This window comes from Saccoglossus kowalevskii, chromosome 20 (assembly GCF_978046115.1).
Source record: "Saccoglossus kowalevskii chromosome 20, keSacKowa6.1, whole genome shotgun sequence".
NCBI lineage: Eukaryota > Metazoa > Hemichordata > Enteropneusta > Harrimaniidae > Saccoglossus > Saccoglossus kowalevskii.
The window spans coordinates 21,838,021-21,856,538 of NC_140660.1; the positions used below are offsets into that span (position 1 = coordinate 21,838,021).

Below are 18,518 nucleotides of genomic sequence, written 5' to 3' on the forward strand. Positions count from 1 at the left end.
CGATTCATAATGGCCGACTGGCAGCCATCTTGTTTTTTGAAAATGTTTTATTTTGGACATGCTTTGTCAGTTGTCATTCAAACTTGGTACATAGATTATTCATGTTAGGATACATGTCCATGATGATTTATTTCGCAATTGGATCAAAGATGGTCGACTGGCAGGCATCTTGTTTTTTTTTATGCAGTATCTTGGATGTGCACTGTCAGTTTTCATTCAAATTTGGCACATACATGTACTTTATACATGTTACGATGCATGTCCATGACAATTTGTTTCAAAATCTGGTCAAGGATGGTCGATTGACAGCCATCTGACTTTTTGCCTTACTACTATATTTCTACAATTTATGTACCATTTTCATTCGTATTTGGCAGATACATCATACATATCAGTGTGTTTCATAGTCAGATCAAAGATGGCCGAATAATGGCTGTTTTTATTTTGAGCCATATTACTACTACACGGAACACGTGTTTTCATGTAAATAAACAATCTGTTGTATACGTCACTTGGAACTCAAGTTTCAATGACACGCTCGCGACAACCCCTCCGCTTTAATATGACGAGCACAAAGAGAACTTAATTAAACGGGGACTGTGTCATTTTCAATGACTTGTTCATTTTGTTTCTTTTTGTTGACATTAGATGTCTAGTTGAAAATCAAGAAAATATTCTTATTACAAATGCATTGCCTTACGTTAATAATGTACCACATCTTGGTAATATTATAGGATGTGTCCTCAGTGCTGATGCATTTGCAAGGTGAGTGTCTGGATATATAATCTTATCTTGATGACCTCTGACCTCAGTCATGATTGGTTGCATGTATGTTTTAAAACGAAATAACTTTTGTATTTACATTGTCAATAGTTATGGTTTCTTACAAGCTTTCTGGGAAATGACCTCTGACCTTAGATTAACTGCATGCATGATTTTGACAAAAAAATAACTTGTACTTTGTCATTTGTAATGGTGTAGTACCATGCAGTAGACACAAAACAGACCTAAAATTGAACATATTTTTTTCCAGGTATTGTCGATTACGAAATCGCAATACACTCTATATATGTGGGACTGATGAGTATGGAACTGCAACTGAAACCAAGGCACTGGAGGAAGGATTAACATCCCAACAAATCTGTGATAAATACTTCAAACTGTACGATGAGATTTACAAATGGTTCAACATTAGTTTTGATTATTTTGGACGTACAACTTTGCACAACAACAAACAAGGTAAGTATCACAACACAACAGCAAACAACATAAGTATCACAACACAACAACAAACAACGTAAGTACCACAACACAACTGGTAGGTTCCCAATTCCTGATGAAAAAAATCAGTTTTTAATTTTTAAGAAAATTACTAATTAATATGAATTTCTATTAGATACAACCTTCCAAATCTGAATTCATAATAAAAATTACTCCCCAATTTCTTATAGACTCTTTCCTAATTCTGAATTCCTGATAAAAACTACTTCAATCAAGCAGTATTTAACATGTGTTTTATTTGTTTTATGAAACCAATATTAAACACAATGCATCATGATGATTACTGCTCTTTAAATTGCTGGTTGCATTTTAATGGCAGTGTTGTTTATTGTTTCAATTGTTTACTATTTTACAGAATTTACTTTATGATTGTGTGAATTGTAGTCGGTATCTTGTGGATAGATTTGTTGAAGGAATCTGTCCTCATTGTAACTATCCCGATGCTCGCGGTGACCAATGTGATAAGTGTGGGAAATTAATTAATGCAGTAGAACTAAAGGTGAATATATTATTTGAAATAGTCTTGTAAATTTCTCTTCAGTCAAACCAGAGTTTATTTCATGCACTAATCGATGCAACTTTAAAGGAATATATTTTCTAACTTCTAACTAAATTTTTTATCTTTCTTAGTCTCCTAGATGTAAGGTGTGTGGTGATTCACCAGTTGTCAAGTCATCAGAGCATCTATTTATAGATCCACCAAAGGTATGTCATAGTTCAGGCTCCATCATGTCATAGTTCAGGCTCCATCATGTCATAGTTCAGGCTCCATCATGTCATAGTTCAGGCTCCATCATGTCATAGTTCAGACTCTATCATGTCATAGTTCAGACTCCATCATGTCATAGTTCAGGCTCCATCATGTCATAGTTCAGGCTCCATCATGTCATAGTTCAGACTCCAGCATGTCAAAGTTCACAGACTCCAGCATGTTGTAGTTCAGACTCCATCATGTCATAGTTCAGGCTCCATTATGTCATAGTTCAGACTCTAGCATGTTGTAGTTTACAGACTCTAGCATGTTGTAGTTCAGAATCCATCTTGTCAAAGATCAGGCTCCATCATGTCATAGTTCAGACTCCATCATGTCATAGTTCAGACTCCATCTTGTCAAAGATCAGGCTCCATCATGTCATAGTTCAAAACAGTGCGGCTCAGTCAGCAGTTTTTGGACTGAGTTTACTGAGGCACTCCTTCTGTAACAGTAAGATGTGGTGTCTGGTAGGATAACATTTTTCTTATTGGGAACCCCATGTTCTTTTTGTACCACATACAAAAAAAACTCGGATGACACATTTGACCACTTTTTGTAGGGCTTCATTTCAACTGTAATTGCATGCGTGCCTTGTTCATTTCTTAGCGTAGGTAAAATGGACTAGAAGGAAGGAAAGCACTCCAAGAAGAGCTCCTCACCTCCCATGTTGTCACCCAAAAAAAATCGACTCGGTCTGGCGGGAATTGCCACATAGCAAATGTCTCTTGTTTAGAATGCTCCCAGTTTGGGTTTTTTTAACGAGTGCATGTGTACCTTAATTGGGACTCAAAACTCTGGGGTAGTTTCAAAACTGTGTTCATGTTACAGAGACTGATCGCGTTGGCTCTGGCTTGTTGGGTCGTCAGTTTGGGCGGCCCTATGGGCGTGAGTGAGAGCAGTGTTGGTATGAGTCGGAAGTCCTCCCGTTCGACTACTGGCACCCCCGATGCTGCAGCGACAAGAGGGGGGCCCGGCAGAGGCAGGCTTTGTGCATCCATTGTAGTCTAGCTGAATGTCTAGTCAGCGTTCCCCTCGTTGTCTCTCTGAGAACTGACATGGATCATTCAGATGACGTCAGTTTGCTGGGTTGTTACCCTAGCTGCACTGTACACCCTATGCAATACTCTTTGTTGCAGCACTGGTCTCACCTATGGAAACTGTAGAGGCGAGTTACTCTCTTGGACCAAGCAAGAGATGCCTTGCCCTGGTGGGTGGCAATTGCCAACCTCAGGTAGGGGTCCCCTTAGACCCACTCAGTGTTCTCCCCAGTAGTATTTTTAACAGTTCAATTAATTTACATAACAATAGAATTATCATATTAAAGAATATGTAAATTTAAGTTTTAATTACCATATCTATTGATAACTAACCAGCTATAGCTAACCAGAGACTAGGGTATGAATTCACATATACATCACATTTATGTAATAAAAACAACTGTAATGAAGTTTCAGGTTAATTTTTTATTATTAAATCAAATCATGGTTATCATCATCATAATCGATAGTCTGTTTATTTAATCAAGGACATTATGTGTCCATACGTCCAAATTATTGTGTGCTTAAATACTGTCTATGCTCCAATTATTCACTGTGATTTTATTTCGCTATTTTCGCTGACAAGTAAAATCTGCTTAATTAAATGTATGTGAACATGTAAAGTAACAATACAATAGATTGTTTCCTTTACAAATTCTTGAAATTAAAACACAGTGAATATGCTAAAATCATTAAAATAGTGAAATCAATTAAATTTCATACAATTACAAAGTCAGCACAATAGATTTGTACCACAGGGAGCCCAGGAACAATAATCAGGTAATATTTTTTGAAATGGAAAAAACAGACAAAAAAAATGGTAAATCTATAAAAAAATACCAACTTGAGGAATATTGGTTGCTCTTTCAAATTTTGCCAAAGCCATACCTATGATTTACCGATATCTGCAGAATAAATAGAGAAAACTACATTTACGAACAATTAACGGTTACACAAAAAGCAAAGGACACTTGGCGCGGCCTGTTTAGAATTTGTCACGAACCAATCACAAGACTGGTTACGAACCAGTTGAGTGAGGCTAACCAAGTCGTAAAAGTCTGGTTCGTAACCAGTCTTGTGATTTGTTTGATATATGGGTACACTGGAGCCTTCATCCCTTGTCTTTTTCTTACACTAGATACCAGCCGAAACCCCCCTCCCCTCATACAGTTGATCATAGTTGCTATGAGAGACATACTCGGAATTGCTATGAGAGGCATAATAAAGAGTTGAGGCAGGGCAACAAGCACATGTTTATGTACTATGGCCTGGGTAAGCAAGACAGACCAGCCTCTCCGATTTCCATTTCTAGGTGAATTACTTCGACAGTATTTGAGGTTTATGACCGGCATCCTCAGCGCAGAGTCGACAGACACCAAGTATGAGCACATGAGGTTCATGTGATCCCAAACTCATTAGCTCTTGCATCAGATGCCGGCCTTATCAGCTAATACCTAAGAGACCCCCCAATCCATTGAGGAAGGTCTTTTAGTTATGTCTTTGTGGGTTAAATTGTGGTTATTGACCCAGTTCAAACGACCACAGGGACCCCTTTGCAAAGGGGATATATCAATTTCGGCTACAGATTTAAACTTAGAAGTTTTCCCTGTCAGTGCTCCTTGAACATCCCAGGTCTCGTTTTCGGCCCATGCCCTCATGCAGAACTGTTTTGGCCTCTTCTTTTGGAATACTAATTACCCCAGATATTGGGTTTGGGTCTAGCAGCCCCAGCAATGCCAACCCCGTTGCCCTATCAGTACGGGGATGACACTGGTAAGGTAATACACCATTTTTACTGGATGTAGCTAGATGGCAGTCATAAGTAATTTTAGTACTTCCTTTATTTTCTGTTTTGCTACTCGGCCTACAGTTCAAAAGTCATTTTGACTGACCGGAGTCTATGGTGGGTAATTGAACGTAGTAAATTTGGGCAAAGGGTTTTCAATCTGCCTATTCACCTAGTTCATACCCACCATAGACTCTGGGTCCCTCCCAAACACCCCACTTTCTGTAGCGATTGGATTTAGTCCATTGACTTAATTATTCTTGTTCATTTTTAGTAAGAATTTTTCCCACCTAAAGTTTAAACAGTATTTTCAGTGCATAAATATATTTTATTTTCTTCACAGGTGACATTATAAAATTTAATGGCTAAAGACAATGTACCATTTCACAGTGTTCATATCCAAGCACACAATTGGATGCTGAAGATAATTATACAATAGTGAATCATTTAGTGGGCAGAGGTAGGTCAATATCATTTCAATAATGCCCTCAATTAGTAGCCAATCATTTAATAGTTACATATATATTTAAATATCAATTTAATGATGTCATCAAACCATGTAAACATAGTAGTCAATCGTTTAGTAATTAAGTAGGTCAATACCATTTCAATACTTCCTTCAATCAATAGTCAATCATTTAGTGAATATTCAGGGGTCATTACCTCTTAAATAATGATCTCAATATTTAGCCCCCGTCGGATCTGGAATCCAGCAGGGGCTTATAACTTGGGTTGTGTTTGTGCATCCTTGTGTGCACGTTACACGTTACCAGCTTTTTCTCACACATGTGTGATCCAATTCAGTTTAGAGTTGGTACAGAAACAGGAATTGATGGTGTTACAAGTGCACAACATGTTATTTTTTGATTCGCCAAAGTTTCACTATGAATTTTCTTTGATTTTTAACATTTTACCAGCAAAATTGCTGGAAAATCCGAAAGAAATTAGGAATCTGTTTATTTGCCATGTTTGTTCGAGTCAAGAATGTGACAGTGTGACTTTGATTATCAAAGTTTAAAACATGATTTGACACTGAAAAACGCCGTCACGTTAGTCAATAAACATTATTTTGTTGACAATCAAAGAGCCTCCGACAGTGTAAACAAGTGTTCATTTAAAAACCCTGCACATATTTTGAGTAGCACAAAACAACTGTCAATCAGATATTTACAATGTTACTATTTCTTTATTTTGACTTGTACGCTCTCAATTGCAACATGACACTTGTCATGTGCGTGAAACTAGACATTCCGTGTACATAGTCAATTACATAGTAAAATATTCAAAGCCTCCAGATCGTGCACGGTATTTCGTCTAGTCTGACTCGTACTTGGTATGTTTCAGCTGCATGTAGGGCTTCAATTTTCACTTCCAAAATGCGAGTAGTTTCAGAAAACTACAAACTAAATGTTGATATTTACAAGTTTTTACTCGCATAGACGTATTTTTTGGCACATCTGTTAGTAGGCACTCGCAACTTCCAAGGCTGGATTAAAAACATCCCAGATGCACTTTCAGAACATGTGTAGAACATTCCATAAACACATTCAAAACATTGGTATAACTGAAAAGTTGTTACTATTTTCAGCCCACTGTTTGATAAAATAGAGTCATCAAGGGTAGCAGAACTAAGGAAGCAGTTTGCTGGCAGTGGTCAGTCCCAGAAACCATCTACCATAAAGCCAATCAAATGTGGTGATGCACAGAAAACTGCTATGAATGATGGGAAACTGTGGAAGAACTGACAGCTCAAGTCACTGATCAGGTAGGTCATATGACAATGGGAGACCAATCACTATGATTGATATAGATCATGTGACACAGAAATATTCTAGTAACCAATCACAATTATACCGGTAGGTATTATTAGCCATTGATTGGATGATACCTAATACACCATGACATGTTTTCTCTCCCAGGGACACAATGTTCGCTCCAAGCTAAGCAAACAATCTTATTTCAAGTCATCTGCTGCAACATTTTGCAATATTTTGTTCAATTTGCTTATATTTTTATATTTCCATGGCAATAGTCATTATCATTGAATTAGGCTGCATAGCATCATTTCATGAAGGGTTCAGTTGCCTATCCAGGTTTTGATAGTTTGATAATTTTCTAATTGAATTCTGCCATGTGTTTTTGATATATATATTAAAAAGTTTCAGTGAAAACTTTGTCTGATTGGTGCATATTTCTCTTAATTCATCTAACAATAAAAAATCTGAGCTAGACAAAATTCTCTGTTTGAATATGAAATTACATCTTTGTGGAATATTTCACAATCTTGGTCATCTTGAATTTTCAAGGTGAATGTCACTATCACCTTGAAGTATTTCATTAGGACTATGTGTATGTAACAATGCCCTCATAGTTTACCAACAGTGAATCATATTGCTTCTTTCTTCTACATGCTTGGCCAAGCTATCAAAATCTTCAAGGCGAAGCTAAGTTACAAGACGCTCCACTACACGTTGCTATTTAAGACACGCACCACTCAGCCGTGTATTTCTATGGGCTCTGTGCGAGCTGCTGTGAAACACCAATCAAAAAGCTGGTGAATATAGCTAAAATAGAGAAAACAGCACAAACTTAACTTTGAAGAAATCCTAAACACCCAAATTTAAATATGTTGCTTATGTAGGGTTAATCTTGTTACACTGTTCAGGGGGTATCAACAACCATCTCAAAGTACTGTTTTCTTAGAGTTTTTGGCCTTTGTTTTCACCATGATGGTTGCCAGACGGTGAAAATGCCCGACCCGAGAATAAATGTCCCTGTGTACAGTGGAAGCTGTGTTGACTTGGATGTCGAGGCAATACAGCAACAATATCCATACATCATGCAACTCACTGATATTCAGACCAAAGCTATTCAAACTATACTTAGTGCACAGTCACTTGGGGTTTAAAAAAAAAATCTTCCGCTATACGCATATAAATAAGACTGTTACTTAGTGCCGAGTCTGATGTGTTTTTAGTCGCACTGGAAATACCAGTAGTAAATCCTTATGTTATTATGCTTTACCGGCTTTGCGCCCATTGCATGTGGTAATAATGGTGTCACCACTGTTGAGTATTATAGAAGTGTAGGTGTTATACCTCAAAGCTCATGATGTCACTTCAACATATATCGGCAGAATGAAGCCGAAGACATCAGAAATGCAGCTCAAAGTGCTTTCTGGCAGTCATTGTTACAAAGCTTTCTATTGGTCGGTAAACTTTCTATCGCGCAACCATGTGACATACACGGTTATGAATGGTATTACCGCACGGTGTTGTAGAGGGAGGAATGTCCGAACGGAACAACACCGTGCGGACAATGAATTTTGGTTTTAAGATCTAGCTTGTCAATTTTGAATAACATATTGCATGGTACAATATATATGTTTATACAATTACATTACAGTCGAATTCAAAATTTATTTGCCATTTGTTTGTTTTTCAAATGTTTTAAAGCATGCATGCCTGCAGCTTTCTTTTTAATGGAGTGGACCCCCTGGGAATATGTTTTTTCATCAGGGTGGTGTAGTACGGACGTTGAAAACTGCCAAAGCTGACAAGGTGAAGATTGAAGCTGAAGTGAAGAAGTTACTGGAGTTAAAGCGTCAACTGTCACTGATAAAAGGGGAGGAGCCTGCTCCTTCTTCAGGAGGAAAAGGAAAATAGAAGAAAAGAGGAAATAAATAAAATATGTTAAAACATGAAGTACATGCTATACAAAGTTCAAAACATAAATTTTGTTAAAACAACAGAAAACATTTAATTATAAACAACTATCATACATATTTTTTTGAATTTATAATTAACTGACTTTCAGCAAGTCTCTTAAACAGCATGATATGAAATATGTAAATATTTGTTGTTTTGTGAGCCCTGCCAATCAATATACATGCACAGTTTTGATGACAGTCACTTTAGCCATTTCACCACCAGTTCCCTTTTTTCATCACAAATTCACAAAATAGTCTGCACTTTCCTTCAGAAGATTAGGACAAAAGTAGCTGAATATTTTGAGTAAAAACCAAAAATGGTTCATTTCCAAAAATATTGAAAAATATAAGAAAATTGTACTGACAAATTTGGACGAGAACATCTGGTGGTGAAAAGGTTAAAGCGGAATTCATCAAAATTATATGTATATGTAAATAAAACATAGAGAAACTATCTAAGCCTTGTTTATGTCACTTGAAGGAGCCAAAATACTTGATTTTGAATTATATCGAAAAAGCACATGATATTCAATGTGATTGACACTTTCAGTGTTTTTTTTAGAAACTATAAATAGCTGTTTTGCCAACAGTCACATTTATGAAAATCACCTTATTACATGATTTTGTTTATAAATTATTATGCCAATAACTTGGATAATGAAATCTTGAGACAGATAATTTTTAATTTCTAACCATTTTTTCCTCCTATGTCCAAATCAGGACGATAAGATGTTATTGTTAGAACTGCTGTACGGCACGTGGTTGCTCGTTTGCTTAATCAAAGTTATAAATTACTGGGATTACAACCTAGATGATTCACACCTAGATGATTACTTTTATTTTTAGTCCCTGAAAGGGGAGTACTTGATTTACTTTCTGTCTCATTTTGAAGTTGACTCTGCAGCAGATGTCAATGAAACTTGGCAGGTTGATGAACAAGTATGTGTTACATAGGCACATAATTTTTTTTTTCCAAACCTGGAAATCCTAAGTACCGGTAGGTCTTTTTCGAGATTTTCATCCAAAATTACCTCTCTATTACACTGACAGAGAAACTGAACATGCTCAGAATAATTGATTCTGTTAAATTCAGATTCAGATTCATGAATTGCTGATTTCAGATTCACAAGTTTTACCAAATGTATTCGATCGGTAGTGTATACTTTTCAGAACTCAAAACTCAATTTCTCAGAACCCAATTTCAAAATAACTTCCTTATCATCGGAAGTCATCTTTTAGGTTATTATTACCCTACCCCAAAAATATGCAAATTAGCTAAATCCAGTTATTTCCTTTGATCTCAGCAACCATTGATCTGATTTCGTTCATATGTGGTAGGATTACACCTTGACACGTGTACATGTGCTTCTGACAGTAATGACCACACCCTCCCAAAAATATGCAAATTAGATCAATGCAGTCATTTGCTCTTATCCCAGCAACTATTTGGCCAATTTAGTTCATATGTGGTAGGATCACACCATGAAATGTACTTGCTCTGAAAACATAGCTTCTACAATTGTTTAACAATTAACAAATGTTGTTCTATGTACAATGAATACATTTTAATTAATAAACCTTACTGTGTTAATAACAAATTGTATTTGACAACATGAGAATGATTCTGATGCCCAGTGGTGATTTTGAAACAAACCCAAAGTAATGTACATCATGGTTCACTCAGATTAATGAATGCAGTTTTTGAGCAAGTATACATGTATGACAAATCGTTTTGTTGCACTTGTGTACTCTGAGATTCTGAACATGGGTCAGTGGAAGTTTTTAGTTGTCAGTACAAAACTAGATTATGGGAAATCACTTTATGGTGAGTTGTACCCACATAGATTACATATTCATTCACCTGTTTGCAGATGTTCCTTGTACTACTTTATAATCAAATAACAGGTACTGTGACATTCATGTCTTGTCTATCTCATTTCAATAGTGTTTATGCATAGGAGATGGAACGTTTGGAAATTGGAATTGGTGATAATTATTCAGACATGCACAAATATTCATTAAAAATAATATTATACTCATGTATTCTGTAATTTTACTATCAACTCTGCACAAAATAATAAATGTCTGTTGTTGATTTTGTTTCATTTTTGTTGATTCTAAGCATTCCTTAAAGTGGTATTCACTACGTTCAATTACCCACCATAGACTCCGGTCAGTCAAAATGACTATTTTGAACTGTAGGCATTAATCAGTGATTCTGCCAGTGATGGAGAGATAGAATCTAGTTCAGGGAAAGTCTATGGCCCCAAGATTCTTTTTCCCTTACGTCATAAACCATGTGACAGAGCCCATATGGCGACGCCATAGACGGCTGTACAATCACTGACTTTTCTCCGCATCAAATGGAGATCAAGTCTAGCGAGCTCTGCCTGGATCGCCTGCTTTTTTTTCTGTCCGGGTTTCTAGCTGGGGTTGTTGCCGCTGCCCGGCATCCGACATTGTAGCTGGTAGGATAAGTTTTCCTTGTCATTTTTACCCTCGTATCGCTTTCCTCTTTGTTGTGTAGAATTTTGCACAACAAAGGAATAAAACCCGGGCGACGTAGCTTAATCACTTGTTGGTTTTGTACGTCTCCTTTCCTACTGTAATCCGCTTCCCTCATGCATGTCGTCTTCATTGTATGCTTGATCTATGTATTTAGAAATGAATAGTTGTAATGACAGCACCAGGGCTCGCTGCTGTTTTTTTGGGACTCCTTGCGTTTCAAGTCGACTGTGCAATGGTTATATTCAGAATTTACCAGCATAGAACCCGCATCCGAAATACTTTTGGCATAGCTGCGTGCAGGGTTCAGGGTTTTTGTCGTGAAGGCATGTGTTTTTTCACTGGAGTTCTGAGGCCTGAGATTTTTCTTTCAGAACCATCAAAATCGCTGAGACTGACCGCGTAGCTCGTTTCTTCACAGCAAGGTCTCGCGTTCAGTAAACAAATCGGTTAAAGTGACTGTGAGTGCTACTGGACGAACAAGTCCAAGGATATGGCCCCCGCATTAGTTTCGGGACTACTATATCAACCGGCTCGAACTGAAACCTATATACTTAGCACTACCACGCTTTCTTCTCGTAGTTCAAGACCACAGAGTCCTGCTCCGCACAGGCAACGCAGCGGTGGTCTTCTTCATGAAGGCGGGGGGACGTGTTTCTCATCGTTGTCAGTCCTAGCGGAGCAAATCCTCCTTTGGTGCCTGGAATACAATGTGGAGCTAACTGCACACCACCTTCCAGGGGTGAGGAACAGTCTGCCAGACGCCCTTTTAGGGCGGCTTCATCTCCAGAACACGGGGTGGCTCATAGAAGCCTCCAGGCTGTTTCGGCTGTGGAACGGTCCAAGGTTAGACCGGTTTACCGCACCCCAGAATGTCAAGCTCCCGACGTACGTAACACTCCTGCCGACTCCAGGAGCCTGGGCCAGGGTCACTTTGCTAACCCTGTGGATCCACATAGTTGTGTACGCCTTTCCTCCCTTCCCGCTAGTTCACCGGGCACCAGAGAAAACTTTGACAGGTGCACGCCTGCAGATTATCATTGGTTGCACACAATTGGACAAGCAAGGCCTAGTTTCCACTTCTGTGGGAAATGCTAGTCGAAACACCAGTAGTGCTTCGGGACTTACCGGACCTGCCTTCCCAACCTGATGGCGCACTACCAACGAGCCCAGCGGGTATCACTTACATGCATAGAGGCTCTCATTAGACCCACACATATGAAAGTCTTATCTGAGTGGGCTGCCAATGTCCTGGCCAGGGCGAACAGGGATTCCACCAATGCAGCCTACATTGCTAGACTGCGAGCATACACTGATTTTTGACTATCCCTAACTGCCCAATTTACTGGTAACATGAACAATTTGAAAGAATTTATTTCAGGTATCTGTTTAGAGCTAGTTGACAGTTTTCAGGAAAAAGTTATCTTTGTACAAAAAATAGCTACGAACGAATGTGTTCTTCAAATTATACTACATGTACTGTGTTAATTCACCACGTTCAGTTACCCACCATAGACTCCGTCAGTCAAAATGACCATTTTGAACTGTAGGCATTAATCAGCGATTCTGCCAATGATGGAGAGATAGAATCTAGGTCAGGGGAAGCCCCATGACCCCAAGATTCTTTTCCCTTATGTCACGAACCACGTGACCGAGTCCATATGGGGGTGCCATTACGACTGGACAATTGACTCTTCTTTTTTCTCTGCCACGCGGGGATGGAGATTTAGCGGCTCTGCCTAGCCTGCCTTTTACTGTCCGGGTTTCTGGCTTGGGTTGTTACCACCTGTGGTAACCGTCATGGTGCATATAGCTGGTAGGATAAGTTTTCATTGTCTTTTTTTTTACTCTTGTGTCCTTTTCCCTTTTGTGTGTAGCATTCGGCACAACAAAGCAATAAAACCCGGCGATGTAACTTGATCACTTGTTGGTTTCGTTACGTCATCTTTTCCAACTGTATTTCGCTTCCCCATGCAAATCGTGTTCATTTTATGCTCTATCTATATGTTTAAAATGAATAGGGGTTATGACAGCACCAGAGGCTACGTGCCCGTTTTGTCTCCTCGTTTTTCGAGACGACTGTGCAGTAGTTATATTTACCAGAATAGAACCCGCATCCGAAATGCTATTTTTGCGGTGACTACGTGCGGGGTTCGTTTTTTTTTACTGGAGTTCTGAAGCCGGGGATCTTTTTTCCAGAGCCATAAAAAATCGCTGAGACTGACCATGTTGCTCGTATTTTCACAGCAAGGTCGCGTGCCCAGTAAAAAACGGTTAAAGTGAGTTGCGTGTTTGGCATGAGTGGAAAGTCCTCACGCTCAGCTACCGGTACTTCGGTACTGGGGACATCGAGTAAGAGTAAGAGGCCTGACGGTGGAGGTACCAACATTTGTCAGTCTTTCCCCGCTGATCGGAGGGCATCCTCACAGTCTGTTTGTTTTTTCAGGCAGTGGTTTACCCAATTTTACTGGCAATGACAAGGCTGTGCCCCCAGAAGTCTTTCCTCCTTTGGGACCCATTGCGGGTCCCTTTGTGGATCAGTCCTCGCACAGGGCCAGGTTTGCCTCTAAGATAAGGGCTTTGGTCAAAGGACTGCCAAGGCAAATTGCATTCCTGGCAGGCCAGGTAGATCAGATGCAGTCGGAGCGGGCAGTCTCCACTGCAGCCCCTCAACCGGCAGACAGGAAGAAACACAGAAAGCTCTTTCATTCAAACATGTCTCTTCCTGGGAACCCCCGTTCCCAACCACGACTGCCCTTTTGTTTTTTGGGTTAGGCAGAGGCTCAAGCTAGCTGCACCGTGTCTCCAACATGACCCCGGGCACTGAGTGCCAACACGGATTCTGGGAGCCAAGCCTCCATTTTCGGGACAGGGCTTTCAGGTCAGGGCACAGGTTGCCCCCTACTTTCAGCCAGCCAGCCACGGAGGTCTCCAGAGGGAAACCACCCTGTTACGAGACGCACAGCCGAACACCTCCTCGCTCACATATTTTAGTTGAAAGGAGACGGTTCACTCGCGTTGGATACAGCCGGTACCTCGGGCGGTACCTCAGAGTCTTCCATCGGTAAAGACTCGATGAGCCATGCCATTGGGGTGATGCAGAGTATCATCAATCCTAGTTTTCAATGTATATACCCCCACCCTTGATCCTAGGGCAACAACTTACTGTTGTTTCAACGCTGATGGGATCACAGTGGCCGGGATCTCCCGCAAGGCGGACGCAATCAGACAGGAAGTAGACAGTTTGCTGGTAAAGGGCGCCATACACAAGGCAGTCTCTTCAACCAGGCGACACCTTTTATGGCGGGCCACCGCACATCTATATGCAACATCCCCCCAATGTCACCTGGCTCTCCTGGTCGGGGCTACTACTGTGCAATGAGACACGGTCTTAGATGCGTTTGTTTTCGCTGGCAAACTGAGTCAGGGGGTACATCCCCACCTCAGTGACACAGACTGGACACATCTTCCACCTCTTTGATGGGAGATGGCGGGTGCAGTTTCGGAGCTTTGAAGTGCAACAAACAAGAGGGTTCAGATCAAATCCGCTAGCCAGTTGGCCACTGCCAAGGGTAAACGAAGGGTGTCCCAAGCGCAGAAAACGCCTTAAGTCGACGTCTGCTAGCCAGAGTCAGCCAGGAGGCAAGCGTATATACCTTTCCATGGATGGGAAGAGTAGCGGCGCACCCCCAGGGAGGAAGGGAGCAGGTGGTAGCCCCTCATTCTCCTCGGGTGGTCGTCCACCCCAGCAGCGAGGGAAGCATTTTTTATGCTTACCTTTACGACCGGGGGGTGGTGGTGGCAAACAGGCATTTGGCGAGTGGCCAGGTTACAACTTAATGACTACTGCAGGCCTTGGAGAAGCCCACCCCATGGGAAAAGAGAGCACCCACCCCTCACAACTGCTGAACCACACAGCCACATATCCATGTTGCACACAGATTGCGCTGGTGTAGCCTGGTTTAGAGGCAGAGGGTTCCAGATCCCTGGACTTGTTCCAGATGGTGACATACAGTTACAGGATACCGCCTCCGTCATTGAGGGCACTGTCAGGGGACTCCCGCAAGGTGGACGCAATCAGACAGGAAGTAGACAGTTTGCTGGTAAAGGGCGCCATACACAAGGTAGATCAGTCGGCATTAAGTCCAGGTTTCTACTCAAATGTAGTACCAAATCTACAGGTGGTGGGCGTCCAGTTCTAGACCTAGGCAGACTGAATCAGTACATGCTCCTCGATTGGTTCCACATGGAGACATCATTCAGCATCCTTCTTTCCATCGTCCGTTTTGACTGGCTAGCTGCACTAGACTTGAGTGGGGCCTGCGTGCACATACCCATGCACCCGGCGAGTTGACATTTCCATCGAATCCCCCAGCTGGGCCAAGTATTTGAATCTCAGGTGCCCCCCCCCTTCGGGTTATGCACAGCTCCCTACATTCCACCAAAATGGAGGGACAGGTGGTGCTGCTGCTCCACCAAACGTTGGTACACATCAATCCGTACCTAGACGACTGGTTATGCTACACAACCCAGACAAGTGGTTATTAGCCAAACAAGTAAGGCTAACACAGGATTTACTTCACCAGTTAGGTTTTCTAGTAAATCGAAAAAGTACCATTTCTACCCAATGCAGCAGTTGGTGTTTTTGGGCATGGAGTTTGACACAGAGGTAGGCCTGGTTCGCCCATCTCAGGTGCGTTACTTGGCGCTAAACAACCTGGCAGAACGTCTAGTCAGCGTTCCCTTAGTGTCCCTCCGAGAACTAATGCGACTCATCGGAATGATGTCCTCGGTTTGGTTCCTACACAGCTGCCAGGTACAGCGTTTGTTACTGGAACATCGAGCTCACCCACGGGAACCAGACAGGCTGGTTTCTATTTCGGACCAAGCGAAGAAAGCCCTGCCCTGGTGGTCGTCACTGACCCATTTGCCGCAGCTATGACGCTGGTAACAGATGTCTATCTCCAAGGTTGGGGAGCGCATCTTTTGGACATCCAAGCCCAAAGAATATGGCCCAGCATTGGGTTCGGGACCAGCATATCAGCTGGCTCAAGCTGAAAGCAGTACACTTAACTCTACTACGCTTTCTACAACGTTTGGGGCCTGAAATACAATGTAGAGCTAACTGCACACCACCTTCTAGGGGTGAGGAACAGTCTGGCAGACGCCCTTTCGAGGCGGCTCCGTCTCCAAAACACGGAGTGGCTGATACCCCAGTGGATAGCCTCCAGGCTGTTTGTGGCTGTGGGACAGTCCAAATATAGACTGCTTTGCCACACCCCGGATTGCCAAGCGACCGACGTACACAACACTCCTGATTCTCTCTACCCCTCTCTCCATGAAATCAACTGGTCCATATACATGTACATGTTTAAAAAAATAATAACTGCTGCCTCAAAATTATTAATAATTTATTATTTTTGTTTTTTAATTCATTTTTCATAGCCCACTCTTTCCAATTCATATCAATAACCTCAGCTCCTGTACTTAAATTGGTTCTTTTTTATGCTCTAATGAGAGCTGAATGCAGACAAAATGAAAAACTTACCACGCAACAACAGAAAACTTGCCTGTATTTCACGATCCCCTATCTCGGCCAACAAAACAAATTTTAAATTTGCTGGCTCTAAAGTCAACTTTTTATGTCTTTTGTGAGAAATGTGTTAATAAGTAATAATTTGGGGTGCCCTGATGCAGTCTATTATCGTGAAACTATCAATAGGTGTATTCAGAATAGATGTGGGTATTATTTCTGAAAACAGATACTTGGGACCAACGCAATAGCAGTGACACCATAACAATGTACACTAGTATGTATTTCCATGTCAGTAACCTTGTATCTTATTTAATGAGATGCAAATTCACTGAACACTGTGATCCATAATACGGATTAAATTATATTATTTCCAGAACTAAGTAAACTATAGTATGTTCTTTGTCATTTTATGAAGGAACTTTTCTCTGAGTAACTTCCCCATAGTTTTTTGTACATTGTAGTATAGTGATATGTCCAAAAAAAACATAAAAAATACAGCAATATAGCTGCAGCCATTGAGGGCATAGTTCATTATTATGTGCCACTTAAGGTAGCGAGAAGGGAAATTTTCACTTTTTTCTTGATTTTTCACAAATTGATAAAACGGTTACTTTAGACCTTGATACATCACCCCAGGTTTACAAAAGATCGAAATTGCGAAATAACGTTGCTCAAATTAGTGTTTTAAAACACTAGCAGAAAAGACTACAACTGGCGTTTCGTGGATATTTGCATAATGTTTATCTTTGAAAGGGTTTAAATGATAACATCTTATCTGTATACTTTGTTGTTGACGATTCTGATATAACGGGTGATAAGCTTCCAGTTGCAAACAATGCGTGTTTATTTAACGTCCATTGTCAGCATTATTGTCAGTCGAGACTTCGACCGAGAAACATGGTCATACAGTACTCATTTCGCCCAACCTTCCGCTTTTACATCGACCGCTTATTAGTCCCCGTTCGGACGGAGTCCGAAAACGGGGACTTATGTTTTGCCCTGTGTGCGTCCGTCCGTCCGTCCGTCCATGCGTCCGTCCGTGATCACCTGTATCTCGAACATGCATGGACCGATTATGTTCAAACTTCACTCATACATCACACATTATATGGGACATATGCACATGCATTTTTTTCATGATCCGATTAACGATAGCCGAATAGCGGCCATTTTAAGGCCGGAAATGCATCAAAATCGCACATTTTCACCATTCCGGACCCGGATCTCAGTTATGCATGGACGGATTTCGTTCAAATTTGGTACATACATTAAACATAATAGGACCTTGATGCACGTCATTTTTTTTTGGATCAAGTTCGAAATGGCCGACTGGCGGCCATTTTTTTTTAAAGAATTCAGTTCTGGATCCGTATCCGAGACATGTCTGGATTGATCAAGTTCAAACTTCACACACACAAGGTACATCATGTCACAAATATGTATGTGCATTTGTTTCATGATCCCATTAACGATAGCCAAATGGCGGCCGCTTTGAGACCGAAAATGCATTGAAATCGCACATTTTCACCATTCCGGACCCAGATCTCAGTTATGCATGGACGGATTTCATTCAAATTTGGTACATACATTAAACATTATAGGACCTTGATGCACGTCATTTTTTTTCAGATCAAGTTCAAAATGGCCGACTGGCGGCCATTTTGTTTTAAAGAATTCAGTTCTGGATCCGTATCCGAGACATGTCTGGATTGATCAAGTTCAAACTTCACACACACAAGGTACATCATGTCACAAATATGTATGTGCATTTGTTTCATGATCCCATTAACGATAGCCAAATGGCGGCCGCTTTAAGGCCGAAAATGCATTGAAATCACACATTTTCACCATTCCGAACCCGGATCTCAGTTATGCATGGACGGATTTCGTTCAAATTTGGTACTTACATT

At 40.7% G+C, this 18,518-nt stretch overlaps 1 long non-coding RNA gene across 1 annotated transcript; it reads left to right on the forward strand.

The window, feature by feature from the left end:
• The first annotated feature begins 6,486 nt into the window (after positions 1-6,486).
• On the forward strand, positions 6,487-8,546 carry LOC146730144 (uncharacterized). Its single transcript, XR_014927933.1, has 2 exons — positions 6,487-6,623; positions 8,377-8,546. It is a non-coding gene; the product is annotated as an uncharacterized LOC146730144 (long non-coding RNA).
• The last annotated feature ends 9,972 nt before the right edge of the window (positions 8,547-18,518 follow it).